Source organism: Pipistrellus kuhlii, unplaced genomic scaffold, assembly GCF_014108245.1.
Source record: "Pipistrellus kuhlii isolate mPipKuh1 unplaced genomic scaffold, mPipKuh1.p scaffold_m20_p_6, whole genome shotgun sequence".
Taxonomy (NCBI): Eukaryota; Metazoa; Chordata; class Mammalia; order Chiroptera; family Vespertilionidae; genus Pipistrellus; species Pipistrellus kuhlii.
In genome coordinates, this window is record NW_023425562.1 from 62,393,775 (window position 1) to 62,417,504 (window position 23,730).

The window sequence follows — 23,730 nt, forward strand, 5'->3', positions numbered from 1 at the left end:
GACACTGTCTGAAGTCAGGGATCCCAGGGAAGAACTAAGAGGCGAGAGTATTAGAGAGAAGTATGGACAAAGGGTGAAGGGGCATGACATGCAAGCCTTGGGTATGACCACACATGAAATATTGCCTTGTGTGAGTGTTTAGATACTTAAGAATCAGCTGTATTTGACTGTGTTAACATTCAGGGGTGATGTGCCACAATTGCATCCCAACAAAGATTACTTGCAAGTTTTGCTATTTATCCCAGGGTTTTCTTACCTCCTGTCTGTTCCTAATGTAAATAATTAGGGTCTATGGTAATGATTCAGTAAGAAGAGAAACCAGTACTGTCTTATATTTGAACTAGAGACCCAGTGCACGAATTTGTGCATGGGTGGGGTCCCTTGGGGTGACCTCCAGGGATAAGGCCTCCATTTGCACCCCAAGACTTGCAACTCCAACTCGTGCTCTCAGCCTTGCAGAACCGCAGCCCTGCTTGGCATCCTACTGTGAGCTGGCACTGGCCCCTCATCTGTTCCACCATCCCACCTGTGGGGCAATCATTTGGGGCTGGGCCCCCTGCCTGGCTCCCTCACTGTTTTGGCCTGGCACCTCCCGCTCACCTGCTCCCCCATTGCACTGCAGTCCTATTATCATCCAGGGCCATCAGAACCAGCAGTGCCTTCACAGCCACCTGCTGCCAGCACCACGTCACTGACACCCACCATGTTCCATACCACCCCCTGGTGGTCAGCACATGTCATAGCTATGAAGGACTGCCCACCTGAGGGGACAATTTGCATATTAGGCTTTTATTATCTAGGATATTTTTGAGGTTTAACTTCAGTCTCCACTGTGTACCTTACTGCTGCCTTCATAGCACCTGCTGGCTCTGCAGGGCATTGGGGTAGCATGCCCCACCTGGCTCCTCCAGCTCCTTTGAAGTCCTTTTTGCACCCAAAAGCTGTGACTGTCCCATGGATGGGCTCCAGAAACCAATATTGAGATCATTCGAAATGCTGTTACACAAGAATTCATCTCTAAGACATGTTATTTATCAGAGAGATCCAGCTAAGATTCCTTTTGGCATTATTTTATAGACTGTAGCAGCACAGGCTTAAAATCCAAAAGGACATTGAAAGTTATTGAGTATACTTCTTATCCAATTAAGAAATGTCTGCTACAATATTCCTGAAAGATGGCTGTCCAATTTCTGCTTAAGCATTTCTTATAAGCTGAATAGGGCAGCCTGTTGTTTAGAAGTGCTCTATAATACCCAATAGAAATGTAAGTCCCTTACAACTCTGTCCTATTTTTTTTTTTTTTTTTTTTGCCCTATTAAGCAATCTAGAAAGTAGTTGACTAAGTGCAGTGACTTCATTGGACTCACAATTTCTAAGAAGAAAGAGGATCTTCTCTCCTTATGAATTTTCTAGTTGCTACTCATGCCATTGAACCATGTTGCCCTTTTCAGTGCAAACAGGCCTTATTTAAGGTCATAAATCCTAAGTTAAATCTAGGATTTATTGTGGATTTTAATAGAGGATTCTTAATTTATCTTTTCTGACTTCTTATACATATTTGTTAGTCAGGAATTTTGAAATTCATTTCTTCTAAGCTTCCTAAAGTCTGGGAGGGTTGCCAGTTTGCACTGAAGAATAGCATCTTATTAGCACATTCATAACTATTAAAATATAATTCTAATGCACCCTGGCCCAATTTCACAGCACATCAAAAATTTAATTCAACCTCAGATGACTCTCACAGATGTCCAATAATTTTCCAGTGGATGTTGTTATTTGTAAACTCAGATGAATATGAACATTTTAGAAAACTGGCAATCCTATCAATACAATTTTATGTGAATACAGGAAACAGCAACACTTTGAATATCCTAATCTTCACAGACTAGCCCCTTTTATCAAAGATCGCTGAAAGTGGAAAAAATGGGAAAAGGCTCATCGTCCTATATCTGATGGCAGTGGAATCAGCTCAGGTGGACCCTAGGGCTCTGCGGGGAAGGTCCCATCACCCATGGCTTTGTTACTAGGCTTAGGGGTTAGAATGGTAGAAGCTCAAGATTTTCTCACTTTGTGGATGGCTGAGGGAGAGCAAGACGAGGAGGGAACTCAAGTCCTGGAACTCATGCCTATTGTCCCCCTTTTCTTGTTTCTGCTTCTGGTGACATTTCTGAAATATATAGGCTTTTGGATCTGGGAGTCCAGATAGGATCTTGGCCACACCCACTTTGGGAGTTTGTGTCAAGTCCCTGGCTTTGTAAGCCTCCATTTGAAAAGAAGGGGATGCGGACCCAGTGACTTAGAAGGCTTTTTCAGGTCTCAAATACTGTAAACACTACAGAATAAAATGAGTTAGAAATACAAAACTTGGTCAGTCATGATGGTACTTTGTACAGAGGGTTTCTTAGCATCTTTCTAAAGGTCTTACTAACAATTAGGGGATGCATGAGATGTGGGAGGGACAAGATGACAGCTTTCAGGGGCATTTATAGAATTAAAGGAAAGACTCCTAAAGTGAATTTTCTTAAAGACCCAAAATGTTTCCCCATGTTCCTATAGCAACACTTGCTCACAATTAAAGGGTGACATCATATGCACACCTGCATCCCACAGGCATCAATTATCCCAGTGATTAAGACAGGCTGTCCAAACTTCTAAACCCATGAAATTCTGTTGCTTTCCAAGCAGCACATATCTTTTGTATTCAGTATTGATCACTCATGAACAAATGAACACACAGTGTAAATAATATCAATAGCCACTCCTGGGCTAATATTTTATTATTTTAAGGGTCTATTGAGTAGATGCCTTTTGCTACCCACTATACTAGACAGCTTGGCAAAACTAGATACACATAATGCATAGAATTAGGCTTCAAAAGGGTTCCCATTGTTTCAATTTGAAATGATTCATGAACTAGATCATGAATTAGAAACCTCACACCAAGTAATCAACTAAATAAATTTAATCCTTTTCTAAGAGTTAAAATTTCAATAAAACCTCAAAGTGTTCCAATTTTGATGTTATTCATTAATATCCTTTGATTTGAATGAGCAAATTAATCCAGGTAATCCAACTAATTTGTGTTGTAAAGACAAACTCTGCTAAAAGTAAAAAAGATTGTTTTGCAATAATTTCTTAGATGTGGCTCCAAAAATAGAGGCAAAAGTAGTAAAAATAAGTTAACTACTTTTCATCTGAATTAAAAACTGTGCATCAAAGAACACAATTAACAGATTCAATAAGCAACCCAAGGAATGGAAGAATATATTTGTTCATCATATATCTGATAAGAGGTTAATATCCAAAACATAATTTTTACAACCTAAAAACAAATAAACAACCTTACACTTAATCATAAAATGGACAAAAGAGTTAATAGACATTGATTTAAAGAAGATATACAAATTATTAGTAAGCACATGAAAGATGCCCACATCACTATTTATTAGGGAAATACAAATGAAGACCACAATGAGATACCACCATTTACTCACTAGGAAAGCTACTATTAATACCAGAAATAACAAGTGTTAGTGAAGATATGAAAAAAAAAAAATCCGACCCCTTTTGCACTGTTGGTAAGGAATGTAAAATGATGCAGCCACTATACAAAACAATATGGGGGTTCCTCAACAAAAGTAAAACTAGAAATACCATATGTTCCAGCAATTCCACTCTGGTTATATACCCAAAAGAATTGAAAGCAGAAATCTTTCAAAGATATATTTGTACACCCACATTTATAGCAGCATTAATCACAACTGCTACAGGGTTGAAGTGTCCATTGAAGATGGACAAACACAATGTGGAATATGTACACACTGAATATTATTGTCTTAAAAAAGGAAATAAATTCTTCCATATGCTACATTATAGATTAACTGAGGGTATATTATGTTGTGTGAAAGAAACCAGTGAGAAAAGAATAAATACTGTATGATTCCCCTTATATGAGGTACATAGAATTGTCAAATTTATAGAGATAGAAAGTAGATGGTGGTTGGCAGAGACTGGGATTGGGTGGTGGAGCTGTATAATATAAAGGGTATAGAAATGCAGTTTTGCTCAATGAAAAAGAGTTCTGTGAATGGATGGTAACACAACAACGTGTGTTGGACAAATACTTCAAATGGGGTCTATTTCTATAGCTCCCACAGGAATGATAAAACATGATTTCAGTTTAGTGCCAGGACTTTAACCTAAGGACACTGAACTCTTCACTTAAAACTGACTAGGATGGTACATTTTATACTGTGTGCATTTTATCACAATTAAAAACAATAATAAAAAATAAATGAGTTATAATGGCAAAATTTGATAACAATATTTAGTTTCTGAGTTAATAGGTAGAATCATGTACAAATTAGAGTTATTTTGTTGGTGGTGCCTGGGTATGAAAACTAGGCTATAAGGAAAGGCACCCTGCATGGGGCATTTTGTATAAATTATCCAGATTATTTGGCTTTTTAAAACTTGCGTAAAACATACATGCCCTCTCTCAACCCTGGCTACACAGTAAAAATCACCCAGAAAAGCTTTTAAAAATACTGTTTTTTAAAAAAAATCTGGGCTGAAGCCTTGATATGTTTTTTTAATAAGTATCCTCAGGTGATCATAATGTGTGGGCAGAATTGAAATGACTGCCATAGGCTTTCTACCATTGAATTATCTTTATTGGCCATCATTTCCTTTGTACTTGGCATTAATAACCATGGGTATTCCCAGTAATTAGCTAGATTTTCCTAATGAAAAATTCTATATTAGTAAGCCCAGCATAGAAATCCTACAAATAAGTACTGCCAATTCTTATATAAATTGAAAACAACTTATAACAGGTTTAATACACATTTATCAAATTTGGTTTCAGTCTTAAAGAGGACAAGTCAATAATTAATTTGATGTCCCATGCAGTAAATTCTTAGGAAGGCCATTCAAATACTTTTTTTAAAAATGTAACAATTAACTGATGGCTTCTATCAAGAAATCAAAGTAGCTCTGGCCAGTGTGGTTCAATTGGTTGGGCATTATCATGTGCACTGAAAGGTTGCTAGTTCAATTCCCAATCAGGGCACTTGGCCCCAGATTGCAGGTGGAGGCGTTCATGAAGCAGCTGATGGAGTTTCACTCTCATATTGATGTTCTTTCTATTCCTTTCTCTCTCTCTAAAAATTAATAAACTATTCTTTAAAAGAGAGAGAGAGAGAGAGATCAACATAAGGACAATAAAAAACAATGGCAGAACATTTAGTGTGTAATTGTTCTTATGCAAAAATCCCCTACTAGGTGCCAAACGTATTTCCAGAGGTTCAGAAAGGCTCATTATTTCCTTTGGGTAAATTTCCAACCCTGAGTTCTTCACAGAGCTCCAGCCATTCCTCATATTGCCTCTTTACAGGTTAAAGTCCTGGCACTAAACTGAAATCATGTTTCATCTTTCCTGTGGAAGCTATAGAAATAGACCCCGAAAGAATGATCTTGGTAAGATATAACATGGGCATTTGTTTTTGTGCCCAAAGACTTGCTGTAGCTCCCACTCACTGATGGAGAGTAATGTGAATACCTTAATTTGTAGAATTAGCTTTCTAATCACTTATCAGCAGTGATTCCACCATGGGCTGGCTGAGAGTCAGCTGATATGGGATGGACATGGCTGGGCTAGGTGCCAAGCTGCAGGTTGGGTCCATGTCAGGTCCACAGGTCCCTTATCCTCCTTGCACTGGAAGCTACTTAAGGCATAATCTTATCATGAAAATAGCAAAAGCAAAAGAAAGACAGAGAGACTCTTGAGGTATAGGCTTGGAGTTGGCACACTGTCATATTGTCACTCTGGATCACATTCCTTTCGCCAAAGAAAATGACATGAGATCAATGGGGCAAAGAAGTACACTCCTTCCATGGAAGTCATAAGGAGGGTGAGTATATGCTGAACAATAATTTAATATATCCACAAGGCATAATAGAACACAAAATTTTGTAGCCAATAACATTATCAATATTATAAATTGGCCCATATTTTATAAGAAATAAAATGCAAGCTTAATATCGACAGAATGAATTTTAATATAGGAGTTGATATCCACATGCTTTACTTTTTGAGATTTTCCATTATTCCAATTAAAAGTATTGGGTCCATTTTCTGAGGGGGGGTGGGTGTGGTTAAGAAGCTGAGTCCGCTCTTCCTACAGTCGTTTTTGAAGGCCGAAAATTGTTTGATCGTGTGTCCTTTGAATTCCTTCCTCTACTTCCATCACCTTTACTGGCGACTCAGCTTCCTAAAAATGTATGCAGATGGGCCAGATGTCAGTGCTGTCTTGGTAGAAAGAACAGGGGCTTTGAGGTGGTCAGCATCCTAGGTCCACCATGGACTGGCTGAACTTGGGCAAGTCATGGAAACACAAGTTTACAGTTTACTTAATAAAACATGTCCAAAGTGACAAATAAGTTGCTGTATTGATTAAATGAATTAAAATATGAAAATGCAATTCAAAATATTAAACAGAAAATAACTTATTTATAATTTTTCCAGACTACAGTCTCTGTTGGTTTGAGTTTTCTTTCACTGTGTTTATTTACTTAATTTAATATATCTTTAGTTAGTAGCCAGGTGTTATTAAGAGCAGAGCAAAATTGTTCATTTATGGATCAATAGCTAATAGCATTCCTATTTTAATTAATTTTTCTTAAAGACTACTGACAGAAATAGAATATAATAAAGATGCTCAATTAACTAATTATTTAAATTTGGTTTTAATAATATGAGCTACCATCACTGTTTCAAATTTTCCATTTTATAATATTACCTAATAGATTTGACCACAAAGAAGATAACTTACTGAAGCAAGAAATTTTACCTTTCTTTTTAGTACATGTTATTTATATATTTATTATCCAAGTATATATCTTAAGGCTGACTAAAACCCAATCAAGTAGCACTCTTAAAGTATTCAAGAACATCCCAGTTCCCCATTCCTTCACCTGACATGTGAATGGTTTGCTGAATAAGGAAAAAAATGATGGTGCACATATTTTGGATATTTTTTATCTCAAGTTCTAATCTCAAGCAGTTTTACTAAATAATATCTCTGAAACATCATGATTTCATGTTATTATTAGTCATGACAAGAACAAGGAGACCAAATCACAGATTTTTAAAACACAACTATGTTTCTAGAGTAGGCCTGCCAAATTTAGACAAATATACTTGGAAAGACTTTTTGTTTCTAAGGGTAAGCTCTTTACAGCCAGGTTTATTTAACTAAAGAGTGCTTGTATCAATAGTATGACTGAGAAAAATAATATAAGCACAACATTCATGGACTCATGGGACTGTGTTTATATGCTCACAAATCTCAGATATACAATTAATCATTCAGAGAAAAAGAGCAATAATTGAAAATAGACATGACTATATAATAAGACCTATGGCAGTTATATAAAAGCCATATTTCTTAAATTATACTAGTGTTTTATGAATGCCAATATATGAATAAATATTAATGTTATCCAATTATTTTTAGTCTAAAAAGTATATACTCTTGGAAAGTTTCTAAGTTACTATATAGACATTTTCAGTATTTCTAGAGTTTAGACAAGCTCAAAACTTAAAGCACAAGGCAGCACATTATGAGAGTCCCCAAATGAATTGCTGCATAATTGTCACCATTTTTTTTTTATTTTTTTATTTATTTATTTTATTGATTTTTGTACAGAGAGGAAGGGCGAGAGATAGAGAGTTAGAAACATCGATGAGAGAGAGTCATCGATCAGCTGCCTTTTGCACACCCCCCTATTGGGGATATGCCCGCAACCAAGGTACATGCCCTTGACTGGAATCGAATCCGGGGGCCCTTCAGTCCCCAAGCCGACGCTCTATCCATTGAGCCAAACCAGTCCCGGCTCTTTTTTTTTCTTTAGTGATGAAATAGTCTTTCTTTTAACAAAGAATTATCAAGACCCTAAGAAAGCTTGGAGTGCATCAGATGGAGGATATGAATGCAAAAGGATTTTAATTCCAAGTAGTAACATATGGGACATCGATTGCCAAAGTGTTTTAGTTCTTCCAACCCTGCATGCTCTTTGTGACTGTTCTCATCAGAATGTGACTGTGTTTTCCCATCTCTTGAATCTGGGCTCACCTTTGGACTTGGCTTAGGCTAACAGAACATGTCAGAAGTGAGAGTGAGCCAGTTCCCAGCCTGGGTCTCAAGGGATCTCAAATTTTGCTCTCTTTCAGAGTCCTGCCAGCACCTTGGGAATAAGCCCTGGCCAGAATGCTTAAGGATAAGAGCACATGCAGAGTGGAGCCCAACTGTCCTAGTTGAGGCCATGCTAGACCAGCCTTCAGCCAGCTGACCCCCAAAGATATGAGAGAGCCCAACTGAGTTCAGCAAAGCTGTCACCTGACCCACACCTAGCCACAGATGCATAAGGATCTGCTGAGACCAGAAGACCCAACCATCTGACCCATAAACTTTTGAGCAGTAATACATATTAAGTATTTTTAGTCACTACTTCTGGGCTGCTCTAGCACATGTTAATAATGTATTTTTTTTAAAGAACTGAATGTTTTTTGCTTTTGTTTTAATTTTGTTTTTTCCACCATAACTATGTTCATGCTAGATTTCCTTGAACTCTCATTGGTTTTGTAACTTTTGAGTAGAATTCATTGGCTTAAACACATTTTCACAGAAACTCCTTTGTAATTGATGCCATTTTGTCTTATACCTGAGGCTACTATAAGTCTGATTTTGCCACTGGCAAAGAAGAAGCTAAATAACTTTTCTAAATAATACCGAGTATACCACAAATTGAAGTCTAAATTTTAAAAAAATGCTAGTAAAGTGAATATCAGTTTGCAGATTTAAAGGCTCATTGAATTGAACTAAAAATATTGAAAGCAGAAAAGATGACAACAGGACAGAAATAAACCTAGATATAACTATCACTCAAAAATGTCAATTTATAAAGTTAAAATGAATAAAAATATTATCATAGATTTGGTAAACTGCACCAAATACATATTGTATAAAACATAGATAATATAAAGTAAAGGAATACTAAAAGGATAAACTTTTAAAGGATGAAAAAATCCAGACCAGAAATATATTACTATGCAATCGAGAGTGTGATATTAATATCAGAGAAACTTAAAAGAGACAAAACACATAAAGATGAAAAGTCTAATTCACAGCAAAAATTTTCCTAAAAAACAAGATAGTGAAAAATGGTAACCAATAAACATTATAAAAAAAATAGAACCATAATCTATAAAAATGCTAGGAAACAAAAATAACTATTGGTATGTAAGAACTTTAAGTTCTGAACAATAACTGAACTTAAAGTTATAAAAATATATAAATGCTATTATACATTCTTATAACAAGGATATATTTTATTTTAATCTTACATATTTAAAATCTCATATATACTCATACATACAAAAATGTTTCCATGTATTAGAACAAAAGTAAGAACATTACTGACAACATTCTAGATGTATATACATGCACACAAAATTAAAGTAAAAAATAATAACAAAAATTAAAGAGAAAAATGTAACTACCTAGAAATTTTTTATTTTCCTCCCATAAAATATCTGAGATTAAAAGAAGTAATAAATTGTAGTTGCAGAATAACTAGGAAGTTATTATAATTAAAACGATCAGCATTAAAACCTTAAAGCATGGAAAAATACATAGTCTCACATACCTATATAACTAACAGAAAGAGTAACAACAAAAGAATTAACAATTGAAGACCAAACATTAATAATAACAAAATAAGCCCAAGAAAATAAGCAAAAATAAATAAATAAATAGATAGATAGATTGCTTAAAGCAAAAATAAATAAATAGATAGATAGATAGATAGATAGATCGAAAAACAAGTGACTAGGGGCAAAATAGTAATACAATAGTAACTAACCAAAAACCTAACCAAAAAAAAAGGAGAAACACGATATTAAAATTTGAAATGCAAGTAACCGAAAACAAAGAGGAACTTAAAATTATGTAAAAAAAAAAAAAGTATTTTTCAAACTGCACATAAATTGAGAATTAGGGTGACACTGAGGGTGGTCTTGGAAAACAGAATTGACAAGATTGACCTGTCAGAGAATAAAGCATATTTACACATTAGTTCCCCGGGAAGGACATCACAAGGAATGAATTTTAATGTTTACCCTTTGGGGAAAGACATCCATAGAGAAAAGAGAGAATTTAACTTTTCATTTAATTTCTTTCTGAAATGTCTGAATTTTCTAGTATTATCCATATTTTATTTTATCTATAATCTTCTGGGTTCACTGGAAAATGAGATTTTGTATTATTTTCTATTAATGCAAATGGCAAAGCAAAAAAAATAAATAAATAAAAGGGACAATTGCAGACAGGCTGCACAGGTTGGAGAGCAAGGAGTCAGGGGTGGAGGGTCATGGATGGAGAGTGAGGGGACAGCACCAGAGACCTGATTCTGGGCAAGGTTTATCTGGAAGCAAGGGGAGGGCCAGGAGGTCTAGTCCAGTGGAAGAGGCAGCTAGTGAGGGGTCAGCAGCCAAGCCGGGGCAAAGAAGGGGCAGCCCAGAGCAATGTTCCTACATGCAAATGGATCCAGGGTTGGTCAGGGAGTCCTTCAGAGCGTCCAAGCTGGCCCACACTAGGTTATCCCTGCAGCTTCAGCTTTTAGAACACTGCCTCAGGTACCCCATTACTCATCACTCAAAGTCTCTTGTAGTTCTAAAATTCAAATTGTTTGTTTGTTTTTTCAACATTTATTCAAATTTATTTTTGAAAAAAAACATCCCAATAACACAATTGAGCATGAGCACTCTTTGGTCTGGAACTCACTGTTTGGGGCATGGGTATCACACCAACAGGAGGGTTACTAATGAAACTAGATTGTTCGTTCTATGACAGATTAGAAAAGGCAGGTTCCTCATTCAGAAAGAAGCAAGTTGGCTGACCTGGTCATCCCTAACTACCCTCCTGCTGGCCTGGTCACCCCTAACTACCTTCCCCTGATAGCTTGGTTGCCTTTAACTGTCCTCCACTGCAGGCCTGTTCCCCTCAACTGCCTTCCCTGCAGGCCTGGTCCCTCCATCTGCCCTCCCCTGCAGGCCCGATCATCCCTAACTGCCCTCCCCTGCAGGCCTGGTCTCCTAAATTCTCTCCTCTACTCGCCTGGTCTCCCCAAACTGCCCTCCTCTGCTGGCCTGATTGCCCACAACTTCCCTCCCCCGCAGGCCATCTTGTGGCAGCCATCTTGTGTCCACATGGGGGCAGCCATCTTTGACCACATAGGGGCGGCCATCTTGTGTGTTGGAGTGACAGTCAATTTGCATATTATTTTTTTATTAGCTAGGATGGAAATGCAGCTGTAAATTTCTAAAGTGAGATTTTTCTGTCCAAATGTATGCCACCTACTGAAAACTCTTTATGTCCTTCAAAGATTTTGTGTCAATTCATATTCTAACCAAATGGTACATCAGGCTGGTTTCCCTTCCCAGACCCTGGAGTATGATGACAATCTTTATTCAATCTGGTTGGTAGAAAAAAAATTATTTTTAAAAAGTAGCTTAAGCCGAAACCAGTTTGGCTCAGTGGTAGAGCGTCGGTCTGCGGACTGAAAGGTCCCAGGTTCGATTCCGGTCAGGGACATGTATCTTGCTTGCGGGCACATCCCCAGTAGGGGGTGTGCAAGAGGCAACTGGTCAATGTTTCGCTCTCTATCTCTCTCCTTTCCTCTCTGTAAAAAATCAATAAAAAAATATATATATATATTTAAAAAATAAATAAAAAGTAGCTTAAAATTTAAAAATAGTATTGAATGTAACTGAATAATCTGAGCAAATACAAAGATGCTATTTTGCTCTCCAAGAAATACATTCAGTAAGTGACTCTTAAAGTTGTTTTAAATCTTTGCCCTGAGAACCAGTAGCACATGGAAAAGTACTGTTTTAATTAAAGATCCTTTAAACCTATAACTGAGCTTGTTTGAGGAGGAGCAAAAAATACTTTACTAGAAATTAATATTTCAAATATATTTATACTTTCTAAAACCCAAGTACCATAGTCACCAAGTATCTTGAGAGTTCCCTATGTGTCAGATATTATTGCAATTAAAGCCAAAGTTAGCTCTTGAAACTTGTAGATAGAATTATGCTTGTAGAAAACAGTAGATTAGAGCTTTTCAAAATTTAACATCCTCATGACTCCTTGGTAAAATGCAGATTCTGAGACAGTTTCTAGGTAGGGGCCCAGGATTCAGGATTTCTAAAAACCTATAGGTGATGTTGATGCTGCTGGTTTGAAGCCCACACTCTGTGTTAAGAAGATTTTAGACTTCAACTAGCTTAGCTCTTCATCTTATAGGCACACACTCCCCCAAAAAAGATCATTAACATACCCTGAAACCAACCTTTTTAATTTAAAGAAACAGAATTTGCTTAAGACTGTCTAGCTAACAAACATGTTATTTGTGTGATATAACTAATGTGTGAACAGGTTATTATGAGTAATATAACATCTATGGCTCTTAGAAAACAATATGCAGTTCATTAAGTTTGGCATGAATTATGTAATCATTATTTCTAATGTTTTGTGCTTTCTAGGTCAAACTACCATCTACATATGAACAACAATGAAATTCCCATAAACAAGCAGAAATATCCAGGAGGCATGAAGAGTCACAGTGCTTCAAAAATGCACATATTATGACATTACAACCTCAGAAAAACAGATTTTATAACTCTAAAAGCTCAATTGTGGAGAGGATAAACACTTATTTGATGGCAGAATACTAAAACTACATTTGGAGCTTTCACTATATACAGTCACCAGAATGTTCAAGAATTAAGTTCCTTCAAAAATGAAGAAAAATGTTCCTTCAAAAATGCCTTAGCCAATCAAACACGAACATCTTTTATATTGTGGCAAAGCTGACCATTGCCTCTGCTGGTATCATTGTGGTCCATGGGGAAGTATAATCCTTCACTACCTGACTGAGGAACATCTTGTGTGCTATCTTACAGTTTTGACTGGATATAATTTCTCTCTCTACAATAACACCTTTTCAACACTTGTCACACTTACTGCATTCTATATTTTACTTGACTTGGTTATTTGTAAAGCTTCCCCTATTTCATCTTCAAATTATCCCTAAATTTTAGCAACTGCACCTCAGCTGCTCTGTATTCTCAATAGTGACTTTCCAAATGTCATGAATAGTAATAAATATTTTATGAATTAATGAAACCCCACAGAATCTGAATCCATATGTATAAATACTGTACATTTTCAGGAAAAATGAAAATTAATGAAGAAGGACCATCAGCTGAGAAATGAGCTTATCAGAGTTCTCAAAATTCAACAAGAAAGTCCAGAAGTTAGGTTTCTAAATGTTTGTTCATATCTTTACAAATGGTAAATTCCTTAAGAGTAATTAATAAGCGGCAAAACTCTAGTTTTTAGGCATTCACACTTTGTTCAAGGAAGTCAAGGTGAGGCGATGACAGTGTCAGAAGAGTAATCAGGCTGGGAAGGTATGTGAAGAGCCATTGGAAAAGGAGAAGCAGGGAGCTTGCCATTCTGGAATGTGAGCCTAAGCAGTACTTGGTTCCCTGGGAAGCAGAGCTGGACACAGTACGTGTATTCAGGAAGTCTACTTTAGGCAGTTCCACCCCAAACAACTGGAATGAGAGACTGGAAGGAGCTGTTAAGCTAAACAGTGGACAGTGGAGACTCAATCCTCCAGAGAGGTGCTCTCAAAGGCTGCAAAGAATATACCTCAAAATTGTCCACCCAAAGGACAAACAAGAGAATTACCATCCACTTTCTTCTCCCCAGGGATTCTTCATAACCTTGCACTTCCCAAGGTAGAAGACTGAACAGAGCACAGGAGAGAGGCTTCATAGATTAAAAGGTCACCACAATTCTTCATTTTCTTCTATTGGCATTATAAACACACCCTTCTCCCATGGCCTGAGGGTGGGCTCAGTGAACAGCTTTGATTCTGGACGTGGCCATGTCAACTTGTTTTGAACAAGGTATGCAGACATCACAGAAACCTGAATGCTGGGCTGGTCTTCTTGGCAATTGTGATCCTCTTTGAAAAGGACACAGCGCAAGTCACTGCTCTTCCTTCTCCTTCACCTTAGGTTCAGAATGAACTCTGGAGCCAGCCTGAACCCAGCCTCCGCTGGCTGAGGAGAGCCTGACCCAGAGCTGCCAGTTAATTTCTCATTACCAGGCATTCAACAGAGGCTTCAACTGCTGGCTTACACATGTAAAAAAATTCATTTTCTTGCAACCTCTTAAATAAATCTCACCCCAATTCCTACCTAGTCTTTCCCTAAGGAAGCTCCCCAGACCAGGTATGACTTTATCTCTAATGATTCGTGACTATATTTGTTTGTTATTTGCATGTGGTTGTTCTCATTATACTGTCAGAATGAGGGAGAGGCTCCTGTTTCCTGGGCAACCAGAAGCAGCAAAAAGAGTGTGTCTATTGATGGGACCCCACTTCTAAGTTTTCTATCATACTCTGGAATCCTCTCATTTTTATGGTCAAAAGAGTGCAACTCTCTCTCCAGTTCTGCCTCTTTTCTTGTTTTGTGGATTTCTCTGCAATATCTAGCTGATCTAATTTCTTTTGGTTTTATTACCTTAATTTCTCTTGTTTCCACTTCCTAACACTGATATTTTCTTTCCCTTAGTCAGATACTTCTTTTGAATTGCCTCTCTGATTATGACAGCCAACTCAACACTTGGCTTTTCTTTTATACATCTTTCTAAATGTTACATTCACGCCCAACCTGTGTGGTTGAGTGGTTGAGCGTCAACCTATGAATCAGGTTTGATCTCCAGTGAGAGGTATTCGTTCAGGTCAGCAATCAGTGAGTCTCTCTCATCATTGATGTTTCTATTTCTCCCTTACTATGAAATCAACAAAAAAATATTTTAAACATAAAAAAATGAAATGTTACATTCACCATAAAAACAAACCCATTTGTGAAGTTTCCTTGTTTGTCCTGTTTATTTCTTTTCTTTCCTCTCTTGCTCCAGTTATTTTTCTACTGTCATCCAGGCTCATAGAGAAAGGAAGCCCTCTATTATCATAATTCCTAATAGTAAGACACATAAACTATCATCTGCTCCATCTCTTTTTCTAAAATAGTTTTTTCTAGACATTGGCTGCATGTTGGTATCTCCTGGGAAGTTGTTAAAAAATATATTCATGCTTGGGTCCCAGCCCCAGTGATTCTGATGTAATTGGTCTGGAGTGCAACCTGGCAGGGGATTTTAAAAACCTTCTCGAGTGATTCTAATGTGCAACCCAAACTGAGTAGCCTGTAGGGTAACAGCTTGTCAACCAGGTCTTTGGGTTTTGTTATTTTTGCTATTCCTTGGCATTTATAATGATAAATATACTCTTCCCTTAAGGCCAATTCTAGTCTTTGGTCCATTTTCCTTCTACTTCTTTCCTCTTCTTTCCCTGTTCTGGGCTGTGCATTTCAGAGGGTTGACCTCCATTGGCTGTTTCCCAGGCTATGTGTCAGTAGGCTTTCAATGAACTTCAGCCATGGGGAGGCCCTTCCGGGTCCTGGAGTACTAGGCACTGAGTGTTTCCTTCCTCATCCTTAATGTGATGGCATTTGGAGGTGGGACCTTTGGGAAGCCATCAAGTCATAAGGATAGAACCCAATTGAACAGAATTAGTGCCCTTAAAAGAAGACCAGGACAGAGATGAGCTTTCTGTCTGCTTTGTGAGGAAACAGCAAGAAAAAAGCTAAGAAGAGTGCTCTCATCCAGCGCCAGATGGGCCAACACCATGGTCTTGAATTTCCCAGCCTACGGAACTGTGAGAAATAATTTTTTTATTTTATTTTAAGCCACCCAGCCTGTGGTATTTTTGTTATAGCAACTCACAGTGATGTGCAGGGTGGGAGTAAGGGAGAAGCCAGGGTGTTTCTCCTCTCCTTCCCACCGGTGTGTGTCTCCAGCTGTGTCCCTCTGTGTTCCAGCTCCTGCCAGACACTGAGAGAGACTCCCTGTTTTCAATTTCCTGGGTATGATCTGGCCCTAGGACTTTGTTAATACAGCCTCTTTACTTAACAGCCAAAGCATGTTAATGGTTTCAAATTCTGGGGTGTCTCACTATCCCATTTGGCCTCTTATTCACCCACCACTTATGAAACCCATTCCCAGTAAATTTTCCTCTGTGTTTAACACTTTGAATGGTTTCTGTTTCCCTGATGGGGAATCAAACCAGCCTGATCCGGGCCCCAATTGCCTCCTGTCTCCCCCTGTTCCCCCCCCCCCCCACACACACAGCTGGCCCAGACTCCAGCTGGCCCCTAACACTCCAATCAGAAGCAGGGCAGCCTTTCCCCCTGGCTGGTTCCACCCCTGATCGGCTCCCAACACCCCAATTGGGGGTGGGGCTGGCCAGCCAACTACCTGCAGCCTCTTCCCCAGCCAGCTCCACCAGCCTCACCTGATGGGCCCCCATCAGGGCGGGCCAGCTGGACCCTACCTGTGCACGAATTTGTGCACTAGGCCTCTGGTAATCAATAATATTATAATCACTGTGGTGTGGTGTCAGATGGAAATGACTGATTGGGATGATCTCTTCATAAACTAATGATCACTGTTGTATACCTGAAACTAATATAATATTGTATGTCAACTGCAATTGAAAAGTAAAAACAAAACAAAACAAACAAAACCCACACCAATAAAAAACAGAAATCCTAGACCATGAGCAGTCACTCTTCATTCTCTACTCCCTGACTCCTAGACAACCACTAACCTACTATCTCTATGGATTTGCCGATTCTGGACATTTTATGTAAATAAAATCATATAATGTTTGATTTTTATGTCTGGCTTCTTTCACTTAAAATAATTGTTTCAAGATTTATCCATGATATAGCATGTATCAGTACTTTATTCCTTTGCATAGTTGAACATTTTGTTTTATAGATATATCACATTTTGTTTGCCCATTCCTGAGTTGATGGACATTTGAGTTTTTTCCATCTTTTTCATCATCTTATGAACAGTTGTGTAAAAGTTTTAATGTTAACATATGTTTTCAATGTTTGTAGATATATAACTAGGAATAAAATTGCTGGGTTACTTAATAGCTCCATGTTTAATGGTTTGAGAAAGTGCTAAACTTTCCAAAGTGGCTGCACCATTTCATATTCCTATCAGCAATGCATAGTGGTTCCAACTTTTCCACATCCTCTCCAGCACCTCTTTTTTTTCTTCATGTTTTTGATTATAGATATCCTAATATAAAGTGATGTTTTATTGTGATTTTGATTTGCATTTCTGCAGGATTAATGATATTCCTTTCATGTGCTTTTTGAACATTTATCTTCTTTGGAGAAGATAATCAAAATCTTTTATCTATTTTAAAATTGTGTCACTTTTCTTTTATTGTTGAGTTTTGGAGGTCTTTATAGATCTGGATACTATAACCTGACCAGATATCTTATTTTCAAATATTTCCTTCTAACTCCATGGGTTGTCTTTTCACTTTCCTTTTAGTGTCCTATGATGCATAATTTTTTAAATTTTTTTATTAAAACAAATTAATCTACTTTTTTTCCTTTGGTTGCTTTCATGTTAGGTATCATACCTAAGAAACCATTGCCCAACCAAGGTTATAAAGAGTTAATCTTAGGTTGTTTACTAAGAGTTTTATTTTTTATATTTATGTCTTCGAACTATTTTGAGTTAATTTTTTGTATAAGATGTGAAATAAAGGTCCAACTTTATTCTTTTCCATATGGATATCCAGTTATTCCACCATCATTTATAAAATTTTAAAAAATCCCCCCAATAAAAAATGGAAACATTATTAAAAATAAATGATTATAGATATACTGGCTTATTATAGATATACTGGCTTTTGGTTCTATCCCATTAACCAATATGTCTATAATTATGCCTTTATCACATTTTTTTATTTACTGTAATTTTGAGGTAAGTTTTGAAATCCAGAGTGCTAGTATTCCAACTTTGTTCTTTTTCAAGATGGTTTTGGACATTCTGAGTCCCTTGTGTTTCCATATTCATTTTTGGATAAGCCTGCCAAATTTTGCAAAAAGACACCTGGAACTTTGATAAATATTTGGGGAATACTGTCTTCTTAACAATATTAATCCATTATATTGATTAATGAATTCTAATTATATGGATTCTAACCCATATATATGGGGTTTTCCCCCACCCCCATTTATTTAGGTCTTGTTTAATTTCTGTCAACAACGTTTTATAGTTTTCAGTTTCAAACCTTGCACTTTTTTTTTGTCAAAATTTCCCAAAGTATTATTCTTTTTGTTGTTACTGTAAATAAAATTGTTTCCTTAATTTCATTTTTGTGGCCCTGCGTTTTAAAATCTGGATATTTGGTAAGAGCCCCTCCCAATGATTCTTGTGCATTAACAGTTTCAGAAGTCCTACTTTATTCAAGTAAGTCAACCTAAACAACATTCCACACAGCACTACCAAAATCTGTCCCATGGAGCTGCTAGCTCTACCAAAAGGAGTGACTTTAAGCAGCACAGTTACAGGAAACAGCTAAAGGACCAAAGATTCTAATTAACTGGATGAATTAAATGTTTTAAGAGGAAGCAACTAGATGATATAACTAAGAGGTTTTCTCTTTTAATTTCTATTCAATGGAAAACTAAGACTAGTATTCTTTTAACTTAGGAAAAAACTACAATGTTACTTTTACATTAATTGTGTATATAAGTTAACCATTTGAAAAATTATATTGGTAATTATCAATTCTCCACTTCATTTGATGTTTTTTTATTTTTAATATGGAATAATGATTACAAGTTATACCTTATAATGAATATGTTTACGTACTACATCCTGTTCTACGTTCTAGTTCCAAATATGACACTAACTCCATGACTTTGAATAAATCACTTAATCTTTTAACTTGCAGTTTCCTCAACTAAGTAATGTAGAAATTGGACTATATTTCTGTAGCTTCTCTAGCATCTCCTTAATTTGGATCTACATTAGATAATTTTGATTTCTATCATATCCAAATATGTAATTTAATTTTATGAACTATATATTATAGAGCCATTCATGAATCTCATTAATATGATTTAGAATGAAGGCTGATAGGTGTGATATTTTTATACATAGTTACAGCTACAGCTCAAATACAGCACATCATTTATATTGATAACAATATATTCTCTCCACTTGCAATGTGCTTTTAACAAACGATAGTTAATGAAACAAACTAAACAAAAATGCAGTTCAAACAGCTTATACTGAGAATCCTTTGGCGTTAGTTAAAATCGTATTTATAGCCAAAGCCGGTTTGGCTCAGTGGTAGAGCGTCGGCCTGTGGACTGAAAGGTCCCAGGTTCGATTCCGGTCAAGGGCATGGTATTGGTTGCGGGCACATCCCCGGTAGGGGGTGTGCAAGAGGCAGCTGATCAATGACTCTCTCTCATCAACGTTTCTAGCTCTCTGTCTCTCTCTCTAACTCTCTGTAAAAAATCAATAAAATATATTTTTTTAAATAAAATGGTATTTATACATGTCTTCCCCAAATTAACTGCTTTCTGTATATTTAATACTCATTTTATCTTTTCTCCAATTTCACAAAAATCACTGTATTGGCGAGAGAAGCTACTAACATGATGCTTCCCAAAGATGAAGTAAACATTTTGGTTAAAAAGCCACAGTCAAATATACCATCAGCCACTAGCATTCCATACCAGGTACCAATTCACATTTCACTTATCTTCACATTTAAATTAAGAAATACTGTTGTTGCTATGAAACTCTGGCCTGCTTTTCAGGCCAGTAAATTCTTTTTTTTTCTTTTTTTTAATATATTTTATTGATTTTTTACAGAGAGGAAGAGAGAGTGATAGAGAGTTAGAAACATCGATGAGAGAGAATCATCAATCATCTGCCTCTTGCACACCCCCTACTGGGGATGTGCCTGCAACCAAGGTACATGCCCTGACCAGAATTGAACCTGGGACCTCCCAGTCCACAGACCGATGCTCTACCACTGAGCCAAACTGGTTTCGGCAGTGAATTCTTATTTAAGAGCTCTGGTAACTAATGCCATTTATTACTGGATTTTTGTGACAATTTTTATGATGATGTGTGAGGCAATTCAACAAAATTATTATTGTGTATCAAGCATTTTGCAGGAGGTCTGGGGTCAATGTAACAGGTATTAAATGTAAGATCTCTTGGCACAGTTGTAGTTTAAAGATAAAATGTAATTTAATATTAGATAAAGATGAAAGCACTCATTAGATCAAAGGGTGAGAATTTAGCCCATGTGTTTATCTGTCTCCTAGTTTGTGATGGTAAGAACTGAAAAACTTTCCTGTTACTTCTCTTTGTTTTAAGCAGTAGAGGCTATTACTGCCCTTTACTCCCATTCTTTCTTTGTGTTGCTCAAGTTCTAATAACAGTACTGCCAAAGGACCAAGGGCAAAAATAAACAAAGTTCAAGTAAAAAACTGCAGTGTTTTTGCAACCTTGGTGAAAGAGGGGAAAGATTGTGTCTATATACTAATCTGTAGGTTTTCTATAATTTTAGCCAGTTTATGGTTGTTTCTTTTTTAGTAGGAAGTTGGTAAATTTAAGTAGCCCAACATAACTAGCCTCCATAGCCTACCAAAAGATTGAAATCAAATACAATGATCTATTGGGAAGCTATATTTCAGCTACCTGCTCATAGCACCAAAGAGAGTTTTTATGAAACGAGGGAGTCAATTTCCCTAAAACCACATTAGATGAGTCAGATTGCTTTGCTTATTACCAAGGTCTCAATCAACTAACAAATGTTTACCCAACTTCTCAAAATATTTGCACCAACATTCTGATACATCCAAGCATGACTTACACATTGTTAATCAATTCCCTTCAGTCTTCTAGGTGTGTTTCTTCCCAGATCTACCAGATCCTCAAGTAACATTTGGAACCTTCTTCAGAGTTAAACAATGCTACCACTGCTATCAACTTTGTCTCCAAATGAGAAAGAGCATCACGTAAATATCCACTGAAAAACCTCTAAGACAGTGTTACAACTATTCATCTATAGAAGCATTTGCCAAGAATCAATCACATGGGTCTGCCAGAGTTGAGATGAGATCATATATTGCTATTGCTATGCCTACTTCCTTTATGGCTTCTAAAGGCAGTTCATATTATCCTAATTTTACAAACTGAGACCCAAGTAACCTGAGTGACTTACTTTTCTTCATTACCAAATCCCACTAGGTCAACAAGCCAAATGCAAATGTGAGACTTTTCCTATACAAAGAGACAGTAATTCAAGAAATGTTTTTCTGATTCTGTTAAAATAATCGAAGAGTTTTGTGGTAAGTACTTGAGGGTGAATAGTATGACTTGCCAAAAAAGTTACACTCAAGTATCTCCAAGGAACCAAGGTCTCAAACTAATAATCAGTAATCAGAGCATCAAAATAAAATCACGGAATACCAGTTTACACCCACTAGATTGGCAAAAACGTTTAAAGTGTGACCCAACCAAGTTTGGGCTAAGACATACACTGTCAATGAGAGTCAACAGTGCTATACATACTTGGAAAGTATGTCCACATTATCTTGATATTATAAAGAACTATGACCCAGAAATTTCACTCCAAGGAATTTCCCCTAGAGACATTGTTGAACTTGGACTAGTACGTCTAGAGACATGTACAAACATGATCATAGCAGCATTGCTTTTACTAGCAAATGTCCATCTCAAATGTCCATCAATAATAGAATTTAAAAGGGATGTGGAATTGAGGAATGGTAACATAATGGAATAGTGTCCAGCTGTTAAGATAAAGAAACTATAGTGAAACATAAAGTTACATTTCAAAAATATAATGTTGAAAGAAAAAGAACCATCAAAACAATACACATTTTTATAAATCCTTAAAACATGCAATATGAAATACACATTGTAGGGAAGCATTCCTATGAAGCAAAAACACTTTTAAAAGGCAACCGAGTGTTAAATATAAAATTCAGAAGAGTGGTTACCTCTGAGGGCAAGAAAGGGAGGACACAGTTTTGGGGAGAAAGACACCGAACCCAGGAGCAGAGGCAACCTGAGTTTTCATTAGCCCTGGTGTGTGTGCTTTGTTCCCCCATACTTTACTTATGTTATATACAGTGTATTCTCCTATGTTCATAAAATAGTCTTTAACATTTTTGTTTTAAACAAAGTGTCTGGGTGGAAAATAGAATAGAATGGAGTGAGGGAACTATTGCTTTTATTTAGAAGCTAATGCATACTATTTTTAAAAGCAGGCGTATTTTACATCCATATAAAAAAAAATAAAAAACTTTAAGAACTTGCCTCCCCAATACTATGGAGCAGTAAAAAGAAGGATCTCTTACTGCCCCGAGGCAACATGGAGGGACTTGGAGAGTATTATTCTAAGCAAAATAAGTCAGTCAAGAGAAAGACAAGTATCAGAAGATCTCACTCATAGGTACAATCTAAAGAACAAAATAAACCGATGAATAAAATAGATCTAGAGACATAGAAGCATGGAACAGACTGTTGAATCTCAGCGGGGGGGGGGGGGGGGGGGGGGGTGGAGGGTGGGAAGAGATTAACCAAAGAATTTATATGTGTATATGCATAATCCATGGACACAGACAAAATAGCATGGGGGTTTTGGGGTGGGGGTGGGGGGCTATGGGATAGAAGGGGTCAATGAGGGGAAAATCGGAAAATCTGCAACACTTTCAACAATAAATATAAATTTAAAAATAAATAAATAGCCGAAGCCGGTTTGGCTCAGTGGTAGAGCGTCAGTCTGTGGACTGAAAGGTCCCAGGTTCGATTCCAGTCAAGGGCATGTACCTTGGTTGTGGGCACATCCCTGGTAGGTGGTGTGTAAGAGGCAGCTGGTCGATGTTTCTCTCTCATCGATGTTTCTAGCTCTCTATCTCTCTCCCTTCCTCTCTGTAAAAAATCAATAAAATATATTTTAAAATAAATAAATAAAAATAAATAAATAAAATAAAAAGATTTTTTAAAAAATTTGCCTCCTCAAAAGTGTGTATGTTTGGAGTTGGGGTGTTAGGACACACATGCAGGCCTGAAAAGAAAATTATAAATTTTATATATTTGTTCCCATTTGTATATAATATTTTAAAGCATATATGCACCCTGGAGTATGCAAAGAACATGTCTGGGTAGATGTAGAAGAATCTACAGCAGTCATCTCTGCCAAGTAGATTTACTTTTCATTTCATTATTTAATTTATTGTCATTTCTCTTTAACTTTACTTTCTAGATCATTTTATTATTTAATTTTACTATATGACCTTTATGTTTCTAATTAAATTATTATTTTATTTTTTACTTTTTCCATTTTTCTCTCTTTATTGATTACGGTATTACATATGTGTCCTTATCCGCCCATAATCTCCCCCATCTCTCCCACTCATGCCCTCACCCTTAACCCCCCTCCCTCCGTGTCTGTGTCCTTTGATTAGACTTATATGCATGCACACAAGTCCTTTGGTTGACCTCTTGTAATTAAATTACTTTTTAATGAGGTCGGGACGTGGGAGAAGAGGATGAAAGAAAGGAGGGCTCCAGTGACTTTAGCGTTGGGCGCACCACCCCTGCGTCCACCAGGTTTGGCATGTTGGACCCACCTCCAGCATCCTGGCATCCTGGCAGGGACCCTGCC